Source organism: Phaethon aethereus (genome assembly GCF_964289735.1).
Source record: "Phaethon aethereus genome assembly, chromosome: 1".
In the NCBI taxonomy this organism is placed as follows: Eukaryota; Metazoa; Chordata; class Aves; order Phaethontiformes; family Phaethontidae; genus Phaethon; species Phaethon aethereus.
Window position 1 is genome coordinate 201,859,483 of NC_138575.1, and position 23,788 is coordinate 201,883,270.

Consider the following 23,788-nt stretch of genomic DNA (forward strand, 5'->3'; position numbering starts at 1 on the left):
CTTTACAAAAACAGATATTCTAGTTGTCTACACATATTGAATACGACATTTCCAAAGAAAACAACCAGAGCAATAGAAGAAGCATACCATCGAGAACACCTGCACCAGAGAGCTTAATATCAGATCATATCACTATAGTGAACATAGTTTGTTTTCCATTATTGCTTAAATATGATGATTACCAATTTAGAGATTGACATAAAACCCATATTGTATTATTCTGAGGCTTTGTTAAGAGCAAAGAATGTGTGACCAAATCAAAGGCTTCACTAAAGCTAATAAACACAGCTTCAGTCATATATGTGGCCTTTATCCACAGCTTGATTAATATCACATTTAACCTAGAATAAGGCTGAGGTTATGGAGTGCTTTAAACAAAAGCCAGATTTGAAATAGGGTAGGGTGAGGGGAGTAATATGTTTAAATTAATAAAGCCATTGATCTGTCCACACGCCAAACATTTGGAAATGTTAGCTAAATGGCATCAAAGCAGCTGAAAGACTACGATTATTTAAATCCAAGAAAACACCACCTTTCTGATACACAAAAAGTCTTCCAAATTGTTCAGAGATTCAGCAAGCACTGAGACATGCTGAAGGAATCAGGAAAGAAAATGATTGCAGATTTGAGCTGCAAAAGGGGGATTTCATCCATCCGTCTCTTCAAAGGGTAATTAATTGTTTTCACTACTTCATTAACATGTATAGTTTCAAAAGAGGAAAAGTTGATCATTGATTTTTTTAAAAAAACAAACAACACAACAAATTAGATTAGCTTGACTTCTCAAAGGTCAGAAGGTTTCTAAATCTGTTAACAGGCCCAGTGATGATTATTTAATGCCTTAACTATTTGTTATGTCTGTTACAATTTAGCCCGAATCTTTAATTCATTAATATGAGTGGTTCTAACTCTGCTAAAAAGTCCTTTCATTACTTTCCAAATGCTCTCAAATTCATCAGCCTTTTTTAACATGACAATCTAAATAAAATGCAGTTTTTGCTTTTCTCAACTCATCTTTATTTCCATTTCAAAGTTGTGTATAATACAAAATCAGCAACACATCTGCTATGTCTATTATTTTTGCCATTTCTTATCTCCCTGCTGAGATACTTAAACTTGTCATGGGTCATTTGAGGATAACAGTTCCCTGCTTTAACCTGACTAGTTGTTACAAATCCGAACTGACTGGGAATGATCACCATCCAGAAGTTAAGCAGTTACATCCATAGTGAGCAGCTATTAATATGCCAACCAGTCCAACAGCACGCAATTGCAGGGTGGATGTATAATAGGGGACCAGTTTTCCCAGTAAAGCAGCAACTCCCAGAATTGCCATAAGAAAAGTTGCTTCTGCTAGAAAATTTCTGTCCTTCAGATAGAGGTGAAGTTAACAGAAGGCTTTAGAGTAAGTCAATCAAAGGAATTTGTAATAAATAGCCAGGGGTCGATGGCATTTGCCTAAAAGCTTGGATACAATATTGCTGGACCAGTAAGGAAAAATAAACTGCTGGGAGACATCACGGGCCGAAGGGGAACCCTGAGAATGCACAGACAAGACAAGAAGAGCCTGGCTTGCATCAGCCTCAGAGAAGGGGGGCAACTACAGCTTTTGGAAGGTCAAAACAGGGAAGTTTAGACCCACAGTGCCCTCTTCATTTGCAGGTGCCTGAAGACATACAAGGAGGGATAAGCTTACTCCTGCGTGCGATGCATGTACTACACCCAGCCACCCACACACTTTCATATAACCGCCATGGCTCTTTAATGACAGGCATTGATATGTAAAGCCCACTGACGAGGTTTGTGAAAAGTTGGTTAAAATCGTAACTCAGATGCAATGAAATGGGTAACAACAGTCAAAGCATTCATATGGGACTTAAACATATAGTAAAACATCCATTTAAATTCATGACCTGACTGGTTGTATAATTTGGGGGCTTTTTTTTATTTCTAGTGTCCTTCTGCCACTAACCACTCATCTATTTGGTGCACAAGAAATGAGTAACTGAAAAAAGGCAAAATTCTATGCTTTCAGTCAAATCCAAACATCACTGGACAGATTTTATTACTAATGGGAGCCAGCATCCGCAGTGCTCAGATAAAATATTAAAAATTTATTAAAAGCATCTACTCAGAGTTGAAAGCAAAAAATATTTAATCAGTCCTGACAATCGAAGCATGATCTAGTGGAAACATACACAAGAGTCACTCCAGCAAAGAAAGGACAGGTTGGGCAAGTCTTCTTAACTTGCACTGATGTATTTCATATGTTTTGCTATGTGCACAGCTCATTCCCAGGTCTCTAACTGTACCTGTAGACACACTAGTACACAGATCATGCCAAGTGATTCTCTTTATTCTCCTTGTTGAGAAATCCTGATGAAAAATCAAACTCAGAAAGTTCTGTTCAAATGGACATGTTAGTATTTCACACATACTTCTATCCCAGATTTGGATGAGAAGATGAAATAGCACAGTTTTGGGGAGGGGGGAGGGGAATAAAAACAAATAATAAAAATACGTATGAAAATATTGGAATATTTAATTTTAACATTTCGGTGTAAATGACTCTTCCACATTTCCAAGGCTCTCACACGAAGAGTGAGAGTACTTCAGGAATTGCCCAGGGCTTCACAGATCCCACATCATCCCATGCTTCATATGGATATTTATATATTATCCATATATCCCTGCTTAATAACCAGCATTATGAGGGAGGCACCACAGAAGCCAGGCATGAGTTCCTCTATGCTTTGCGAAACACTTGAAACGTACTTCTCAACTCATCTAACAATTTACCCAGTATCCAGCTGTATCCACACATGTTCTCTCATGTTTTCTTCTCCTAGGATTCTTTTCTTCTGTTGCTCCCTGATCAGCTTTCTCTATCCTTCCCATTCTTACTCCTTCCAACGTATCCTGTTCATCACCCAAACAGGAGAACCCATGACATGGATGTTGCAAGGCCAAAATAAATGACAGTGGTGGGATGACCTGGGTCTACAGGACATTATGGTGGCTCACACCAAGTCCTTCCTTACTGTGCACTTTTGGTTGTTGCACTTGGAGAGCTGCATAAGATGGCTCTGATCACATCTGTTCCGACTGACATTTGTGCTCCAGTCATCCCATACAGACTGGCAGCTTAATGGCTTTTCTCTTAGGCCTTCAGTTCCCCCATGATCCACCAAACACTGTTATTCTCAAAGACCTTCATGGGAACACTGCTCATCAAGAAGCCTTGTCAAACCGAGACCAGCTGTGTTTAATGCCTCTGCAAGCATATTCATATATTGCAGTATTAGCCATGCTGCTGCTGAATGATACCTTTCTATAGTACAGGAGCCTGTGCCATCTACAATTTTTATTCCTGAAAGATGTTTGAGTCACTTTCATGGCAATTGATGTTAAAATATATAAATATTGATAATACATTTCATAACATCAAAATTGTGATCTAAAAATATGTAATGTATGTGCATGGATTATCAATGGATCTAGAAAATTAGCAGTGCAAATCTCCTTTACTCTCCAAAACAGTTTGGTTTCTGAGAATATAATTCCAAATCATTAACCTCAAATACATTTGTGCTATGAACTTAATGAAAACAGCATTAAGTCTTAAAAAAGAAACCAAAAATCCTATTTCACACATTGCTTACAGAGATATGTATATAATTTACTCTGAGAAATAGCTTTAAGGTACAGATATAAAAATGTTGGGGGTGTGTGAATGTTCATGTGTCTCTAAAAAAGAAAAACAATCCAATTAATTGTATATTTGGAGGAAACAATTAAGAAGCAATGATGAAAAGCATTACAAAATTCTGCACATGGGAATAATTGTGGTCAAAGGGAAAGTTGGAGGGTATTCTTTGAGAAATAATATGCTAATGGGTAATTAAAGACCCATTGAAGACATGATACATCAAATAACACACTAAAGGTTTTATGTTCAATCACCATGCCTCAACTTTGTTATTCCCTGGCTTATGAATGACTAAACAGGCAAGTTTAATGCCTTATAGACTGCTCTAATGCTATTTTGAAAGAGTATCCACAACAGACTTGGCTCTCCCATGCAACAGTTTACTCATGTTGTGTGCTGGCCTGTTTACCGAGATGTTTTCTGTATGACTACACTGGCCTAAGTCACCAAGCCTGAGCCTGGAAAAAAACCTAATACATAAAACTCTTTAAGAGGCTTCGCCAGAACTGATAGCTTTGATGGTGGTTCCACCTCTGGCTCTCTCTGAGAACAATCAAGGACCCGTAGCCTTCCAAGGACAGAAAAACAAAGGATGCTGGTAAAATTTCATGCGAATGCCTCCAGGGACAGCGAGCTGTTTCTTGGGAGAAACAACGGAGGAGCAGAAACTCTTTGGCATGTCTCGAGGGGCCCGCCTGCTAGCCTAACAAGCTAGCAGGACTGGGGTGCTCCAAGTTAAACATATGCAAAATCCACTCTTTGATTTTAATTCCTTTTGGCTAAAAACTTTATGCCTACTGCTAAATAACTAAGTAGTGGGTTTTTTTAAACAAGATCTGGGTCACAAACTCCTGGGGCAGGATGGCAACCTGCCTTGCCATCCCACCTGCCACAGCAGCAGGTTGGACCCACGGGTGTAGGAACGCTGTATTTAAGATAAGAGTGAATACAATTCCATTGTAAAAGCAGAGAGTCGCATAAACGCTGAGTGGGTTATAAAGTAGCTGCTATATATTTTATTTTCTCCTGCTTCTGACCCACACCCTCTCATCTTACTGCAAGTAAAGCTGTACAGCGGGATCCACTTGCGAAAGAGCAAGTTCTAGTCAGAAAATCTGGTTCTGCACTTCATTGCCGAAACCTGAGCATGTTTGCATCTCTGGCCACCTCGGCGGGAACATAAATCAGAGAGTAGAAGTGGCACATGCTGAAGTTCATATCTATAACTCATTTTGTGGTCACAAAAATGTGGGCATATATTTGGCAGGTGCAAATTGCCAGACTCTAAAACTTGCAGGCCTTTTTATTTATCAGTTTCTGTGCCATGCATGGGCTGGATGGGAGCTGGCTCCTGCCCAGCCCCTCGCAGCTCAGCTGAGGTATGTCACATCTTTCGTCTCCCCTCGGCATGAGACACAGGATTACAGCACCTTGCCAGAAAGCTGGGGCTGATCTTTCTGAAAACAGACCCCCCAGATGCAGTCCGGTTTTCAGAAAATGTCTTCCTTTTTTTCTTCCCCCTCTTGCACACAGACACCTATAGGTAAGTAATGAAAAAGCCTGGGCAGGACATGCAGATAATTAAATATTTCATCATTCTTTTGATTTCAAAGCTTGCAACATGAAGAGGTTACAGCGGGTTTTATGTAAAATACTTCAGATGGAGTCTAGCTGTATAAGAAAAGACTGGAAGGGATCCAGATACAGATGTGCTATCTACCCAGAAACTATTTGGCAAGTCAGTGAACTGTGATGTTGTAAGAAAGTCTGGGCTTCGGTACAAGTTTTCAAAAAAGTGCCTGTTGGCTGAGTTACTATAGTAAAGCTGTTTATTGGCAGAAAAGTTATATGGGAAGCTGAAATGAAGACCCTGCTTCTTTTCCCACTGTGATTTTTTTCTCACCACAATTAATTTATTATAGGTAGTTCAGTCCAGACCTTCTGCATAGTGGTCGAGGGACAAAGTCTAGACATAATTTATTGGCCAGTGCCTGGTGAAAACAGAATTGCAGCATCCACGTTTTCCCTTTGTTTCTCTTTTTTCTTCTGCCAGACACATCAAGTACACTATATGCTAAGTATCTGGTATGTGAGCCCAAACTGACCGAGGAAGGGTTTCCTTTGCTAGAGCTGTTCTCTATAATATTGTGATTTCATGCTAAACAGTAAACATCAAACTAAACAATAACAGCAGTAAAATTTTGATTACTTGGCATATTTTTTGTGTCTTTCACATGAGTCTGTAAAAACATGCAGTAATGTTCATCAGGTCCCTCCATTTCACAGTTCCTGTTAGCTGGCTAGATGTTTTTATAACCACTGTACACATTGACAAAGTAAAGCACAGAGCAGTTAAATGACATGATCACAAGATATCGATGGCAAATTCAGGAACAGAAACCCAAAAACCTACCTGTGCTGTACAAGGGAGTACCCCGGTGTTGCAGAGAAATATCAGAGTAGCAAACACTGTGGTATGGAAAGAGGCCAAGAACAGCAGAAGCTTGGCACTTGGAGGGTCCATTTCCCATCTTCAGAATGCTTTACAAATATTAATTTGACAATTCACTAAATAATATTTAGAAGGCCTAGTATAGGTTTGAGCTAAATGGGAAGACAGCTGGGATTGAGCGTTTGCTCTGGGGTTGTCCATAAAATCAGTGGCACAGATGAAATTAGAACTAAGCTTTTCTGCATCCCAGGGCCATGGTGCAGAAGGTTAAATAACCCCACTCATTGTGGGGACAGAAAAACCCACTCTTTTCCATGCAGTCATGCAGCTGGGGCTGTGAAGCCCTGTCCCCGTCCCTCACTCCCCAGCACAGAGGTCCCTGGTGGGTCCCTGCTCACTCCAAGCCCTGGGGGTATAGCAGAGACCAAAGGGATGGGTCCCACAGCCTGAATCCAGTCTAGAAGTGAATTCAGACTCATTCACTTGAATGTGTTTGCTTGGGTAGTCCAAAGGCAACATCACTCCGAGTCAGCGCAGTGGTTTCTGTTGCTTTTACCCATAGCCCGAGCAGTCGCTGGGGGCAAGCATGCAGGGGAGCACAGGCATTACTCTGCTGCTCCATCAAACCTCCACCTCACTCGATCTCCAAGGTCTGGTGAGGTTTCATGGCTGCCAGCCAGGGAAAGCCTTACCTGTTCCTTTGTAAAATGAGTGTATGTGGTGTACAAGCTGCTGCAAAGGGTTAAAGATTGCTGTGATAAGACTGAGCCATGGGATGGGAAAATTTGACTTTAAATAAGAGTAAGGAGTATCCAGGCTGCTCAGTGCTTGACAGGAACAATTTCAAAAGCTCCCCTTAAACACTGCTGCTCTCAGCTCAGCTCAGCATGACCCCAGGACTGATATTGGCACAGGGTCCCTCTGTCCCACCGGCCTGCTGCACCTGCTGTGAAGTCCTCTCACCTGCTCAGCAGCCCCACTGATGGGTCCAAGCTCCCCTTCAACACCTCCTGCCCACACACCAGCAGGAATCCATCCTTCTGTGGTTTTTTCTGTTCTCACCTCTAATGGAATCGCTCCATTGGAAAAAAAATACTATGGGGCCACTTTCGACTGTTCCTAGTTCTCACCCAGGCAGAAACTCAGCATTCATTTGGTGATAGAGACATGTGAGCAATAACTTATGGAGCAATAATCTAGATGTTTTCATGTGGTGCTTTAACAAAGCTGATGCTCAGATGTCATTAACATGTTTGTGAATAAAAATCAGGCCAATTTGAAAAAATAGTATAGCTCTGGGAGCAGAATAATAGAGACCCTTATATAAATAGGCACTCAAGTCTAAATGGGGATCCTGAAAACAGCAAAAGTAGCTATTCAGGATAAAAAAAAAAAAACCATACAAAAAACATACAAAGAATTTCTCCTAGGTATAATACTAGCATATAGTGGCTGCAGCAAAAGATGACCTGAAGAAAATAAGAGTTAAGAACCATAAATTTACAGAACAGATATCTCTCAAATCCCCAAGAGTTCATTTACAGTATTAACCTTTTTGCAACTGCTTGAGGACCTCAAGCCTAACCCTTTCAAGCAGAATTAGGAAGAAGCAACATGGACTGCAAAAAACATGAGAAAGAAGATCCCTAGAATTAAGGTGATCCAGAAGTAATTAAGCAGTAAATTTATAAGAAAAAAGTTCATTGAGTTTACTAAATTATTCAGGATAATTGAGGGAAAAGGCAGACTGTGGATAGTTGGAAAAAAACCTTCCGACTCCATAAGCAACAAATGGCAGCTGAAATTCAGTGTAGACAATATAAACTGAGGCATATCTAAAAAGAAATAATGATTCCAATGAAAGAGAAGGAACTTAGTGTTGCCATAAATGGCTCATGAAAACATCAGATCAGTTGTCATTAGCAGTCAAAAAAACCCAGAGTTTTAGGAAAGAGAAAACAAAATAGAGAACATCATTATGCTGCTGTAGAAGTTCCCTTGTCCACTCAAACACCGGATACTGCGTGCAGTCCTTGTTCCCTTGTCCCACTACAGCTGTAAGTAAAATAGAGAGGTTGAGAGAAGGGCCACAGTTATGATCAAAGCTGTGGATGGTACAAGGAATGGCTCAGAGGACCAGGAACCTCAGTCTACAGAGAAGATGATTTAGGTGGAATATGATCGGCGCTTATAAAACTGTGAGTGGCATGAAGAGGGTAGGGATTGAGTTTCATTGTCTTCTTGAACACAAGAACCAAAAGTCTCCAAAGAAGCTAGTAGAAACCATGCTGAAAATAAAAAAATAAAAGAGCACATGTTCTTCACACAGAGGATAGTAGTCCTCCAGTGATTTTGTGGTTCCTAGTAGTTTACATAAGTTGAAGAAGGGAACAGACAAGTACATGAAAAAACAACCCACTGAGGGTTAATAAATGCAAAACCATATCCAGTTTAGAAAACTTCTTCAGCTGGAAATAGTCAGAGGCTGAGAAAATATTCATACATGCCTGTCCAGACCATGTTGAAGAGAACATACTGGGCTTTGGGCTTTCAGTGCATTCCTGTGGTTATGATAAGTTACGACAGGTAAGCATGTCTCACAAGGCTTTCTCAGATTTTGGGGCAAAACAACGGAGGGGCAGATTTTCACAGTGATCGAAGTGTTTAAATGCATTAAAAAAAATCTGATCCTAAACACTCAAGCCCAAAATCCATATTTCGTCTCTTGAAAACTTTGGTCTGAAGCCAGAGTAGAACAATGATATAACCCAATGTAAAACAGTGACCCACAATTCAAGTGGAAGCAAATGTTGTAGATCCCAAATAAGTGCTGAGATTTTTTGTTAACTACCATATTACTCACACATCGGCCATATGTCATACGTAATCCTATAGACTGCTTCTACGGAAAGGTGAGATTTTTTAATACAAATAAAGAAATATATGTATTTTGTTGGAAGGCACTGTTCATGTCCTGCCCTGAGTAACAAGTGTCCAGCCAGCCAATTACAGAAGCAAACACAATAAGCCAAATCTTGCACTTCCATGGACATACAAATATGTGATATTTCTTACCTGAAAGCAGCATATAGGTGGGTGTTCAAAGGTGACCTTCCAATAAGAGAAACCAAGGTATAATATTCTCTCTGTAAATTAATACGTGACCCATATTTCACTGTTTTATTCTTTGCTCTTTCATTTGAAGCACTTATTTGGGTAGTGGGGTGGGTTGACCCTGGCTGGACAGCAGGTGCCCACCAAAGCTGCTCTATCACTCCCTTCCTCAGGTGGACAGGGCAGAAAAAATATAATGAAAAGCTTCTCAGTTATGATTCAGCAATTCCCATCATGGGCAAAATGGACTTGACTTGGGGAAAGTTAATTTAATTTTTTACCAAGCAAATCAGAGGATAATGAGAACTAAAACCAAAATCTTAAAACATCTTCCCCCCACTCCTCCCTTCTTCCCGGGCACAACTTCACTCCGAATTTTTCTCCACCTCCCCCTTCTCCAAGCAGCACAGGGGGATGGGGAATGAGGGTTGTGGTCAGTTCATCACACGTTGTTTCTGCCGCTCCTTCCTCCTCGGGGGGAGGACTCCTCACACTCTGCCCCTGCTCCAGTGTGGGATCTGTCCTATAAGAGACAGTTCTCCATGAACTTCTCCAACATGAGTCCTTCCCACGGGCTGCAGTTCTTCATCAACTGCTCCAGCCTGGGTCCCCCACAGGTGCCGTCCTTCAGGAACAGACAGTTGCAGTGTGGGTCCCCACAGGGTCACAAGTCCTGCCAGCAAACCTGCTCCAGCCTGGGCTCCTCTCTGTATGGGGCCACAGGTCCTGCTAGGAACCTGCTCCAGCAAGCGATTCCCACAGGGTCACAGCCTCTTTTGGGCATCCCCCTGCTCCGGCATGGGGCCCTCCCCAGGCTGCAGGTGGAGATCTGCTCCAGCGTGGAGCTCCATGGACTGCAGGGGCACAGCCGGCCTCACCAGGGGCTTCACCAGGGGCTGCCGGGGAATCTCATTCTGCACTGGCCTTGGTGTCAGCAGAGCTGTTCCTCTCACATACATTCTTACTCCTTTCTTTGGCTGCAATTGCTGTGCCATTAAACCCAATACAAACCCAGATCTGGACAATAACCTCCTTACCAGTATTATCATCACTTGCGTAACCACATCCCCTTTGCTCTGCAAGGAACACGCTAATCACCCCAGCCTCATGGCACAATCCTTTAATTTAGAGGGCTTCTCTTCTCATGTGTTGCCTGAAGCTCCCCGCTGAGTGCCTGAATCATGAAAATCCTGTTTCCTCAAAGTTTAACTAACCCCTTCTTCTTTAAGAGTAAGCTCAACGAATCTATTCTGTGTATGTCTCTGTTTTCTAGTTCAGCCACTAAATCTCTGAAAGCTGAAAAGGATTTAGATTTTTGGACAGACTTTCAGGCCTTTTTATTTCTTCATTCTACCCGCCACAGTCATATGTACTTCGCATTTCTACTGAAGAAATGAAGTGTCATCTTTAGTAGTAGTTTTTGTTATTGTTATTGTTACTGTTATATCTGTTGTCAGAAGACTTAAAGTTACTTATGGTTTTCCATCTCTAGCTTTCATATCTTCATCGTTACTACCAGACACCACAAACTGACCTAGAATTAATAAGCAGCCATGGGTGTTTTCCCTAGTGACACACACTTTCTGTTGGGTGATGAAGTGTCATCTGCGATTTCAACCTCCTGCATTCTGTGAAAGCCACCTGCCCAGTCAGCAGGTTCAGAAGACACTGCAATTCGTTAAATTTTATCCTTATCACTTGATCACCAATGATCTAATACATTATCACCAAATACTTTTATAGTGCTCATGAAATCATGGAGATATATTTCACCAGAGGATTTTCTTGAGAAGCTCCACTGGGAGCCTTTGCACTCAGGAAAGCCTGGTCTTCCCCAGCCTTAGGGAAACCCAAGAGATGCATACTTGTGTTTCCAGTCCTGCTGAGACCTCTCCAGAATTCCTGCACCTTCTGTGGTCTGAAAGGGGAATCATCTGATTGTCACGAACAATCATAATGAAGGCACCATGAGAAATCTTACCAGAGAGTTTTGGAAAACCAGAGGCTTCGGCAATTTACCACACACATACTAAAGGGACTTCGTTACATCATTTTACAATTAAGGAGAAAACATCAAAACATATTGTCACATTCAAGTTAAAAACAATGTCTTGAATTGAAAAGCATCTGTTTCAAGTTAACTACAGATGTGAACTGTTAATAGAAACCATGACTATTATCATTGGTGTTTTTGTTTTAGCTCACTTTGTATCACAGAAAACTTAACTGATTCAGGCATCTTTTAATAAAGTTGATCTTAATCCAATTAGTCAGAAAAATTCTGATATTTTAATGAAATGGGTATAGTTTGGAGCCTTTTCAAGTACAAATTTTTCCCTAATGTCTTTTGAAATACAAGGCATTTTTATCTGTACAGTATATGAGCTATATGACTGCTGTAGACACTTTGGGTTGATTCAGCTCTCACAAATACCTATTCTATATCTTTCTTACTTTTGGAGCTATTTCACATGCAAACCAGCATGAGAACCTGTAGCAGAGCATTTGATATTCCCCCGTCGGCAATTTGCAAGAAAAAGAAAAAGACCAAAAACACTCCACTCCTTAGCTAATGCCAAAGTGCACAGTCACTGGGAAGGAGGAAAGAAAACCCATGCAAGACGATGTTGGTCACAAATGAGCACATGGGTAAGTTTATGAGTGCACTGAGAACATAGCAAAGGGCCCAATGCAGTTGACCAGACGCTTTCAGGAGCCTGTGGCAAATCTGCAAAGTAGCTTGAGAGAACTTAGAGAGCAAATATCTTTTATTGGATCAATAGAACTGCATGCAGCAGTGCGTGTGTGTGGAAAAGCGTTGATCTGGGGCACCGTGATTTTTCATGTGTGATGTTACTAAAACGGTACTATTTTACATAATCCAAAGTCCCAGCAAAATTATCTCAGAAGAATAAAAGAACATTAAAAGGTATTCAAGTGCAAGAGATGCATCATATATGTGTAATGCAGGTTTTCTCTTGATGGCTGTAAATACCTACTCAATAGGCTAAAAAAAAAAGGCTGGAGAAAGACTGAGAATGCTTTCCTTTCTGGAAGCAAGGCATATATCTAACAAAGCTTTTAATTAATTCTTAAAAGAAGGTGAACAGGATATTCCGAGAAAATAACAGTATTGTAACTGATGTTATTAATGGGCACTAAATTAAAAGAAAGTTGTTCCCCATTTGATTTTTTTCCAAATCAAATAAATTCAAGGGTTTTTTTCTTTCTTTCTAACAGATCAGTAAATATTCATGATTTTGAAACAAGTAATCACTTTAAAAATAATATTTATAAGGTGCTGTGTTTAGTTTGTAGGGATTTCTAAGTTATTTCGCTTCTGTTGAAGGCAGCATATTAAAAAATAGGCAAAAAGATAACCTAATGACTTCTGTCACAAACCACTGTGTATTAATACAGCTATTAACTGAAACATTTTTAACACCTCGTAAACAGCAACAATTCATTCCAAGTTGAGGTCGTAGCTTGTAAAATGCTCAAATGTAGGTAACAACAGGCAAAGTTTCATAAATTATAACACTGTGTGTTGGGAGGCTGGATTACTTGATTCATCATTGATAGAGCAGAAAGTTTCCCTGTATAATTTCAATGGCAGGACTAGGATGTAAACAAAAATTTTGTTCTTCTGAAACTCCCAAAAGCTTACTGTAAGGATTTCTTTAAGTGTTATAGAGTGAAATAATTTCTGCTGATCTCTGCACTTTTAAACTTCATATTATTACATTGCTTTTCTGCAGCCAGCATACAAATCCCAGACATATAATAAGATGTGTTTTTCAAGGGTTGTGATAAAAATTTACATTTTTTGAGCAAACAATTTTTTCCACATATGAAAATGCTTTAACAAAAATTTAATGACTGGATCCAGAAAGTTCCCTTTAGGCCACAGAAAATTACTTTGATCTGTGAATGTGATTTGCATCCACCAGAAGACAAAACTTCTCAGTCAATAGTATAGTTACCCTAAAATGTGGTTTTATATTTGTTCTGCTTTAATGGTGCTTGTCTCTGTCCTGCAAGGAAAAATTAATGCCTCTCTCTCTGCCCACAGAGATGGTTCACTGAACAAAGTTGTTTATTGGCAGAACATTAATTCATTTAACAATACCTTCAACCAGCCACACTATATCCCTGGTGAAAGGTTGGTCTGAAAATAATACTATGCAAAAGCACAAATTTAATTGTTTTACTAATATGACCTGAAATGCTTCAGAGAGATAGTTGTAGGAAAGGAGAAGCACATTCAAAGAGCTTAAAAATAAAAAGTTTAATAATAATATAACTTAACAGTATCATACAGTATGAAAAGTTCCTATGATGAATGCAATGCAGTTGAGGACAGATGTCTTTCAGGGATGTAGTGATAAGTACAAACTCAGCCAGCTTGATGCTCCAGGAGGGGTGATAAGGAATGAATAAACCCAAGCTGCCCAGTTAGCCTGGTTATCTAAATTATTATGCCACAGACAGTCTCAAGCATTTCAGAATCTGGTCCAAATAACTTGTCGCTGATTTACTTTGTTTAAAACATGCATTGACCATGCAGAAGGCAGAATGAGCTCTTTAACTTACAAGACTTGTTCCAAACACTTCTTTTATTTATTTACCTGTCAGTATGTGAATGAATGTATGTTTAGGTGGCACTGTGGCTTTAAAACTTCCTACTGTCATGCAATAAGGTTACAGCTTAGTTCATTTTATATTATAAACATAACCAGAAGAAGAAAAAAAAAAAAAAGAATTTATGATTGTTCCTGTCCTTATCCACCATGCCTGCTCCAGGGAATTCCATGAAGGAAAACTGATGAAATACATGCATTTATTTTCTTTAGTTGTGCTTCCCATTTTGATCATTTGATCTATGTTATGACTTGCAAAGTATGATCTCCCCAGTAAAGGACTGAAAGCCAACTTATAGCACCAGCATTGCAAATTGGGACTTGCAGGAGGAAGTCATTGATAGACATTAATTAAAATTACCTCATTAAATCTAGAACAGTCTCTTTACCACTACGTAAATCATAATTCCTTTTTGATAATACAGTATTATCCAACAAAGCCCAACACCTTGTAGGACTATTAGTGCCTAGCTAATGGCTTGTAGTTACTTTCTTTGAACTTACTGTTACTTCCTTTTGACTTATTGTATCTATGACCAAAAATTATTTCAGTTTCCGAAGAAGCAGCCACATGAATGGGCAATAATCAAGCACCTCTTCAGTGATTCCTAAAATGTTAGGTCACCATCCAACTGTCATCTATCAATTTTTTTTGTGGCCACTTTCCACACCAATGATCGAATTATGGGGCATAGGTGACTGAGAAAGCCGTTTCCCATAGCCTTGCAGGCCATCAAGTAGGAAAGTTAGAATGCAAAGAGACAAGAATTTCATCATCATACGATTCTCTGTTCCAGATTAGGTCTATTCTTTTACCCATGATGCCTCCTAATAAATGATAATTATTCAATACCTCCATAAATATGAAGTATAAAAAAGTATAAAATAAATAGTTTTTAAAATCAAAATATCTCTAGATACTCCCGAGTACTAGGATCACTTCTTCATCACACACTTAATTCATATAATCATCATACTAAATCATACTTGAAAGATGGCAGCTTTGGGACCTCAATGCTTGAGGTGTGCTTCTGAGTACCCTCTGCATTAAATACATCATCTTTACTGAACCAACAGCTCAGCTGTATCTATGATCAAATAAGCAACTTTTGAACAGCATCTGTTAGCCTGGAGTGGGAATATTTGTACTGGTCTTTGCATTGCAGTTGTTTCTAATATTAGTGTTATGAGCCAATTTACTATGCAGTGCAAACATTTGGTCGTCTGTTACTCCAGGATTGTTGCTTGCAGCATCACAGGTCACTCCTGATGTGAGAGTGCAGAATACTAAGGAATATAGACAGAAAGAGAGAAAGAGAGAAAGAGAAAGAGAAAGAGAGAAAGAAAGAAAGAGAGAAAGAGAGAGAGAAAGAGAGAAAGAGCGAAAGAAAGAGTGAAAGAAAGAGCAAAAGAGCGAAAGAAAGAAAGAACAAAAGAAAGACAGACACAATGTGGTCAAATCTACTTTGAAAGGAAGTATGATGAAAGTGTTTAGCAAAGGTCCTAGCAACTGATATACCCTAGACAGTACGGCTGACTTGTGAATTTGAGCATTTCCACATGTGCTGGGCAGCTGGCACATGTGTCACTCCGTGCCTGCTCAGAATTACTGGACTGGGGATATTTACCCTCTGAGAAGGGAGCAGAACATAAGTAGAACTCTCTCAACAAATGTAACCATCACTGATTAAACATAACGTTACTAGGGAACCATAATAAGATGACATTAAATAGTCATTGACTCATTTCCCAATGAGCAATGAAAACTGAAAGGGTTACCATATGCCATTAATTTAAATGATATCAGAGGGGCCTCATAAGAATGAGAAACTACTGTCATGGGTAATTTGTACATATATTGTCAGGTTATTTTTGAATCTTGATATTTTTGCAAACAAGAGGAAAAAATATTTTAGAAATTCTCTTTTGTTAATGAAATGTTATTTTCTTGAATTGTGTTCTGAGAGCAGCGGAGACATCATTTGTTGTCACCCCAGGTAGGTAATTACTGGGTTGAAACCATAAATATCAATATGTCAACAATTAAAGGAACTAATATTTGATTTATATATATGCAGACCAGATTCTTTGCTGGCGCAATAATCAGCATATCTCCGTCCAAGTCAGTCCTATCGAGCTGCATTGATTTGCAGCCATTGGAGACTGAGACAAGTTAGACAATAGCTATTTTTAGAAAGCATTCTTTAAAAGAAACCGTTACGATGAGGCCAAATTCTACACCCCTTGCTCAGATGCACAGTCCGAACGGGATTAGGAGTAAGAAGAGAAAAATGCGGCCCATCTTCTGAAGGTTATGTCTGAGAGTTGAACATAAATTCTGATACAGCTCAATAACAATCACATTTGAGCTACGTACATACGAGTTTAAAACGCCGTAGAAGATAGATTAAATTTTAAAAGCAGCGGTGCTTGAAACACAAGCAGGCTTGAGCCGAAAAGATAAGAAACCAAGCCAAGGCATAGATTCTAACATTGTTCTCCCTCTCTTACTCGACAGCTGCTTGTCTGAGGATCTGTCATATGGAAAATATGTGAATGCGATGAAACATCTGTTAACGTATCTCTGCTCCCACCCAGCTCCTAAAAAGCAAAAACTGTAGGCTTGTTACTATTTTCATTAGTGCCCAGACACTTGTTCTGTGCATCGTAGCGCGGGGACGGGGATGTCTCGGGGCTGCCTGCCTGCTTGGGGCCGGAGCGGCAGCGCGCTGCAGCCATGTCAGGCATGTGGGGTAACGCAAAGACAAGGTCTTAAAGCAGCGTGTAATCCTAAAAAGTGCCATTCCAGAGGATTTCCATTTAGGAATACTTAGCACTAGGAGACCTCCATGCACAGGCAGTTAGTCTAGTTTGCAGTACGCTCTAGCTAGGGAGATAATTACTAGCCCAGCTGCTTCTGTTACCTCTTTTCATCTTATTAGACAGCCACTTCTCTCATCTCTTGCATGTTGACGACACATGGCATTCATACCTGCTGGAGACAGTGACAAATTATTCCTGGCGTTTGTTATTATTACTTCGTTTCTTTACTGGAGAAACTGGGAGAGTGTCAGCAAACTGGGTGCAATTAGGAAAAAAACAAGGAGGCTCCTTTTTCAGATAGAAAAGGGGAATAAAAGTAAAGAGTCCAAATGCTTGTTTCTGTTGGCTTTAGCAATAGCCAGGCAGCTTCACAAACTTAATAAAATGTGCTCCCTTCTCCTTAATGCCTATAAAATATATATCCCTGCGCAGAAACAGCAATCTCACACCGGACTGAGAATTCAATGAAAAAAAGTATATTGGTTCAATTGAGCATTATTTTTCTACTGACAGACAATGTACTTTGTGTCATTTCAAAATCTAATACTTAGTATATTTTCATTTGCCTGTTGTTTTTTTTTTTTTTCCCTGTTTGTAAATGCAGCAGTAGGCAGGTTTAACCAGATTAGGAAATTTTAATTTTCAACCTGAAGATGAGATGACAACCTGCCTCTGTTGCTGTCACGATCTTCTATCTCAAGCTGACATGTTTATTCTTGGGCATTTACACTGTGGTGCAGAATGCCATGAAGGAGCTGAGTTATAAATATTAGTTTTGATTGAATATGACACTGCAAATAAACATGGCAATATGTTCTGTAACCTTGTCGTCTCTTTCATCCTCTCAGTGCTGCAGCTGATACCGGTGGGCACCTGATGCCAATAAGTTCATAGAATGGTATAAGCGTTAGAGAGGCATATATGAAAATGACCCATGAATACCGACTAATAAGAATAGAATTTAGATGTGAAACCATAGCACCATGAAAAACAATGTAAGAGCTCTGGAAAAAAACAGTTGATGTTCACTGCAAAATTCTCTGCTACCCAGCAGTCATACTCTTGTTTAAAGAAGAGACCACATAGCAACAGGAAGAAAGAAACACACAAAATGTCTATGACCATGCTCAGATCGGCCAGTGAAAGATTTCTTTTAAAGAGCACTTCATTGTACTACTCCCACGGTAAAATGGGTGTAGAGGCAAATCTCATACAATGACGAAGGTGGAAAAATCATAGTAAATCTCCATGTCAGTGCCTTTTGTTTTTACTGCTTTGGATGTGCATTTTGCAGAGCCATAAAAGCATGGAAAAACCTACCAAACAAGCAAATGCTCTTCTTTAACCCTTTGGCACTGGGGAAGGAGTGTCTGGAAATCTTGACTTTTAGTGTCAAGGGTATCAAAACAAAACAAAAAAAAAATCCAGCTCACAACTTTCAAAGTCTGGCAAGAGAAATGGAGAACATAAAAGCTGTGAAAGTGAGGCTAGCTAGACAAAATAAAGAAAAGGATTGGCACTAGAAAATGTTAGGTCTCTGACTGATTTTTGAACAAAGAAAGTTGTTTTTTTTAAAAATGATGCACTGTTTCTGCTTTGTAAAAGTGGTATTCAAAGCAGAAAATTAAGAATTTGCCTGCTAACAAAATAGCAGTAAACTAGTCTTCATAAGCTGTTGTCTTATTGTCATGTTCCCCCATTCTAGTCAAAGAAAATGGTCCAAATAAAGTGATGTGACAAAGAGTTTCAGAGTATTGTAAGGCCACTTTCTTTCCCCAGCTTGAAAATCCAGGATTCAAATAGCTTAGCCATTATGTTTTCAGAGTAAGAAAATGTAGAAATAATCTGTATTTTGACACTAAATTATGAATAAACAGAAAATAAGCTGATGAACTTAAAAGGAGTCTGACACACAATCATAATAGTGGCCCAGCTGCCCAAGTGGAATCAATATAATTATGTCAAATAAAACTAGTAGACAGTTTGGTGTAATACTGAATATTTACGTATTCATAATGTGACTAAATACAGGCATGCATTTTCACATGTGCATATCTGTATATGCACATATTTGTGTAGATCAACTCCCTGATTTTACCAAGATATTTTGCATGTCCTGTATTCTCCTTTCCCCTGCATTGTCCTGGTCCCTGTGATCCCCATACTAGGACTTTTTCTCCTCGTCTCCCATGGGTTGATGGGGGTTAATTCGAGATTATCAGGGCTGCTGGACAGATGGCATTCAAAACAGCAAAACCCCAGTGCTTGAGTAGTTTATTTTGCACCTCCGAGCTTGGCTGTGCCTCTAACTTGATGGCTCTGACTATGCACGTGGTACTTGTGGGAGCCCCACTGCTCCAGCGAGTATCACTGCGCTCTCTCCTTCAGTTGGAGCACTCAAGTACAGAATCCAGCAAAAGGGCCTGACCTGGCTAAGCAGGTCAACCATCCAGAAGGAAGTTGTTTGCTAGAAAAAGAGAAGAGAAGAGTGACACTTAGTTCAGACACCCTGCTGCTACGCTGCTGCCCTCATTTCTGAGCTAGCACACACCTTGTGCCTTAGTCCTCAGGTCACATCTTCTCCAGCTGTGGCCCTGGGTGAAGAGGGATGTAACTGCTGCCCTTTGAACCAAGCTCATCCCTTTCTGAGTGCCTCCAGAGTTCTCAGAAAACTTCTATGGGATGAGGCCCCTCGGGAGATGGTTGTGTCGAGGGACCTCTTGGTCTGTCCCTGCACTGCTGACAGACGCAGTGGACAGTCAAGGAAGCAGGTGGCAACACCCACGGGCCCAAGGTGGGATCTTTGTGGAGCAGAGGGCATCGGCTGCCTCCCAAAGGCAGGCAGGCCGGTGAGCTTTCCGCAATCAAAGTGTCTAAATCCATCTTCAGCATTAAATCAAGCAGCTCAAAATAATAACTGCAGTTCACTGTTTGTGAAATGAGGATAACAAACAAACAATTACTTGAAAGGGCTGTTATGAGGACTAATATGTGAAAGTTTGAGATGAGCTCAGATATGCGGATGGAAATCCCCAAACAGGAACCATTTCTGGAAGAATGCTGAAGTACAATTTCTAACGCTCATGGAAAGAATAATCTTCCAGCTCATTCTTCTTTCAATGCTTTTCCTGTCTGGTGGAAAAAAAGGTTAAAAAAGTTAAAAGAAAAGGTTTGGCCATACTTCTGGATGTAAAGCTTCTTTCTTTTTCCCAGGCAGAAGAGTAGGAGTGTTTAGTTTTTTGTTTCATGTGTGTGTCACCAAAAAAAGAAGAAAATAAGATACAGGATCTGTAACTACAAGATCTGCAGGTGTGTGTCCCATGATCAGAGGCAGAGCAGCTGGGAGGTCAGGAAATTGCTGGTTTCAACTTTGAAGAGGCTGTATAATACATTCAAACTAAAATTAAACCATCTCTCCCCCTGGGAAAAAGCAAAAGCGTCTGTTAAACCCGCAAATCAATAGATTGCATATTTTACCTGGACTGTTTTTCAGCTGTGTGACTCTTCCTTCAAATTATATTTACATTAAAGGACATACAGCTACTTGTGTACCTTTTTATTCTTTCACCTTTCTGCCTTGATGACTGCTGCAGTTGCTGTAGATACCAAAAGACTAAATAAGAGGAACAATGTTCTTTAAAGCAGTTGCGCTAAGTCCAGATAGAGCTCTTGTAAAAGTATTTCCAATCCAAAAAGTAAACTAAGACATTAGTAGCATCAGGAAAGCCAAAAGTCAAATGCAACTGAGACTTGCAAGGGATGTCAAGTGCAACATGAAGAGCTTCTACTACTATATTAGTAGGAAACGGCTGAAAAAAGAAAATGTGAGCCTGTTGCTGAACAAGGCAGATGATTTAGTGAGAGCAGACATGGATGAGGCTGACATACTTGTTGCTTTCTTTGCCTCAGTCTTCACCAACAAGGTCTCCCAGATCCCCATGTTATTGAAAGGGTTCAAGAAGGGAAGAACAATTAGTAGCAGATAAGGATCCAGTCATGGAGTACGTGGGAACTTTCAACTCACACAAGTCCTTGGGATCAGATAGGCTGCACCCAAGGGTCTGGAGACAACCGGCTGATGCCCTTACAAGGCTGCTCTCTGTCATCTTTGAAAGGTTGTGGAAATCAGGCAGATCCCCTGATGACTGGGGAAAGGCAAACATTGCACATATCTTTAAAAAAGGCCAAAAGGACAATCCAGAGAATTACAGGCTGGTCAGCCTCACTTTGGTGAGGCAAGTCCTCTTGGAGCAAACTCCTGAGCACAGGAAGAAGATGATGATGATTTGGAACAGCCATCAGGGACTTACCAAGAGTAAATCATGCCTGACCAACTTCATTGCCTTCTGTGAAAAAAATCACTGAGTTTGTGGGCAAGGGGAGACCAGTAGATTTAATTTACCTTGACCTTAGCAGGGCATTTGACAATATCTTTCCCAAATATTCTTGTATCCAAGCTGGGACAAATGGTGGGGGTGGCTGGACAACCAGATGGATTAAAAAACACCGTTGGATGATTAGGCTCAGCAAGTAGTGATGAGTGGGTTGTATCCAACTTGGAGGCCAATAGAAGTGGAGTAATGCAGGGGTCTATTCTGTTTAACATCTTCATTAATAACGTAGGAGAGCCATCAGAATGTTTGCACATCATGTGTACAGCCCAGCCATGTGCATGTGCATGAACATGAACAGTAACCTTCTCTTTCAACAAGAAAGGGTATTTTTTCAATGCACCTGATCTAGAGGCAGCAGTCCTTTCTCGTTTCAAGCTCTTTATCCTGTGTCTCATATCACTATTTTCCCAGCCTGCCCCTGCCCTTATCCCCTCCTCAACAGTTTTCCCTGTTCCCCATCCCATCTTTTCTGCTTTTGCCTTCTTTTCCCCTTGTCCCAACCCACCTCTTGTCTCTGTTCCCTAACCAGTGCCTCGCCTCCCTGCTCTTCCTCTCCCAGACAAACTCTCCCTGAAACATCCATGTTTTCTCCTTCTCTCTCTAAGTTTCTGAGCTGCAGCCAAAGAGAGTGTTGAGAGCACAAGACAGGGCAGGCCCTGGGTTTACTCTCACGTCCCCTGGGAGGCACAATAACTTGTCCCAGGGACAGCCCCACACAGATGCTACAGCTTCAGTCTGGCCCACACTTGATGCACATGGTGTCTTCAGAGATGCTGCCGCTGACCTCTGACAAACATATGGAAATGGTGTTTCTGGGACACTCTGTCAAATTAAGATTGGGTCAGTTTTCACAAGGATAGTAATAGTCACTCAATTTGGATCTCGTTTTCAATGCTTGCCCGAGAAAACAATTTGGCCAAAGCTTAGACACAGTAGAGATACTTGGTGAAAAGTCTGTATAACATCTTATTATCACTAGGAAAACATTAAGACATCACTCATTTCTTTTTGAGCAACTTTAACTTGAAATAGGAAAAGAAACTTAAAATAACATCCAAGGTAGAAGTCAATCAATCTTAGCAATTGCAGCCCGTGGCAACTGAAGAGGATGGTGACAATGGAAAACAGAAAGCAAGCTTAACTCCCGTTATCACCTCCTAAACCAAGGATTCAACAAGTTCAGCCTCCTCTGTATGTAATGTTTCTCTTACAGAAAGCAAATATGGACAGAGACCATGTCTTCTTCCCTAGCACAGGGTAATACGGAGTGTTGCAACAGTGCAGCACAAGGACAATTAATAACTCTTACAAATCGAGTTGTTGATCCTAAGCATCAGGCAGTGGTGGAGCCAAGTGGTCTCTGGGAGCAGGAGAGAGAACTAAGTTCTTTCTCTACTTATTAAATGACAAAGTAATGAAAAGGGACCGTTGTCTCAAATCTAGGCCCTCTTTATGCATCCATCCACCTTAATCCAAGAAGCAGTTATGCTCATTAAGGATATCCAGTGATTTGACCATATTCTATGAGCTTGTAAAGGGGAGCCTTTTAAGAGAATTCCATTTAAAAAGCTGAATTTTTATCAAAATTTGAGACTTGTTCATTTTGTATTAATGAAACATGAAATATGCCAGCTGCCAAACTTGCCAGTCTAGGCAGGTTTCCAGATTAGCCTGCTTTAATACTCTATTTTCTTTCTTCTTTAATGGTAGTATGAAATAAAAATAACTTTGGGGATTTTGTTTTGCTTTGCTTATTTTTTGTGAGCATCTGTGGAGGCTTTGTTTTTAATGTTCTTGCTTAATATCATATCCTCCAGCAAATCCAGAAGTAATACAGCCAAAGATAGCTTCAATTATCCAATACAGAGTATGCAGGAAAACAGAGTATTATGAATCTTTGTCTTCATTTGCCACTGTAATCAAGCTCATGTGCAAATAATGACACTTAGATATACTATTACTTGATTGTGCCTTTAATTTGGGAAGTGAGATAAATAAGTGATATCAGCTGGGCCAGCAATTAACAATGCATTGAATTGCAGTTTCAAAAACAGAGCCGAAGTTGACTCTTAAACTGGTCCCAAAATATCAGTATACCATGTGCATTTGTACATGTATTGTTAAAATATATGCAGCCATTTAATTTTTCTAATATGCATAGGATAATATGAGGTGAACATGTACTGCTCAGTATGGAAGAGCGTTCAAACAGACAGGAATGGACTTGGGCTTGCAACTTGAGTGATCACCCAACATCTTCAGGTCTCTGGTCATGTCTACATGACAGCCTGTGGTGCTGTGCATGGACACACAGGCTTGCTGAGCACCAAAAGCAGTATTGCTACAGTCCCCCTCGGTAGCGTGCAGTGCGGAGCACCCTTAGCAATTCTGGCCAGGCCTGGCTTGTTCAGTGCTAACTGGGGCGGGTGATCAAAGTGCATTGCATTAACAGCATTTTCAATGCGAAGGCAGCCAAAGTACAATACATTCTTTTCTAGTCAAACTGGTGTGGAAAGACCACAACCTACTCCATTTCCAGACAGTAAAATACATACACATATCTGTATTTTATTTATGTCAACTCAAGCTGACCCTGTTCTGAGCAGCAAGTTTGGACTAGACTATCTCCAGAGGTGCCTTCATCCCTCAGCTATTC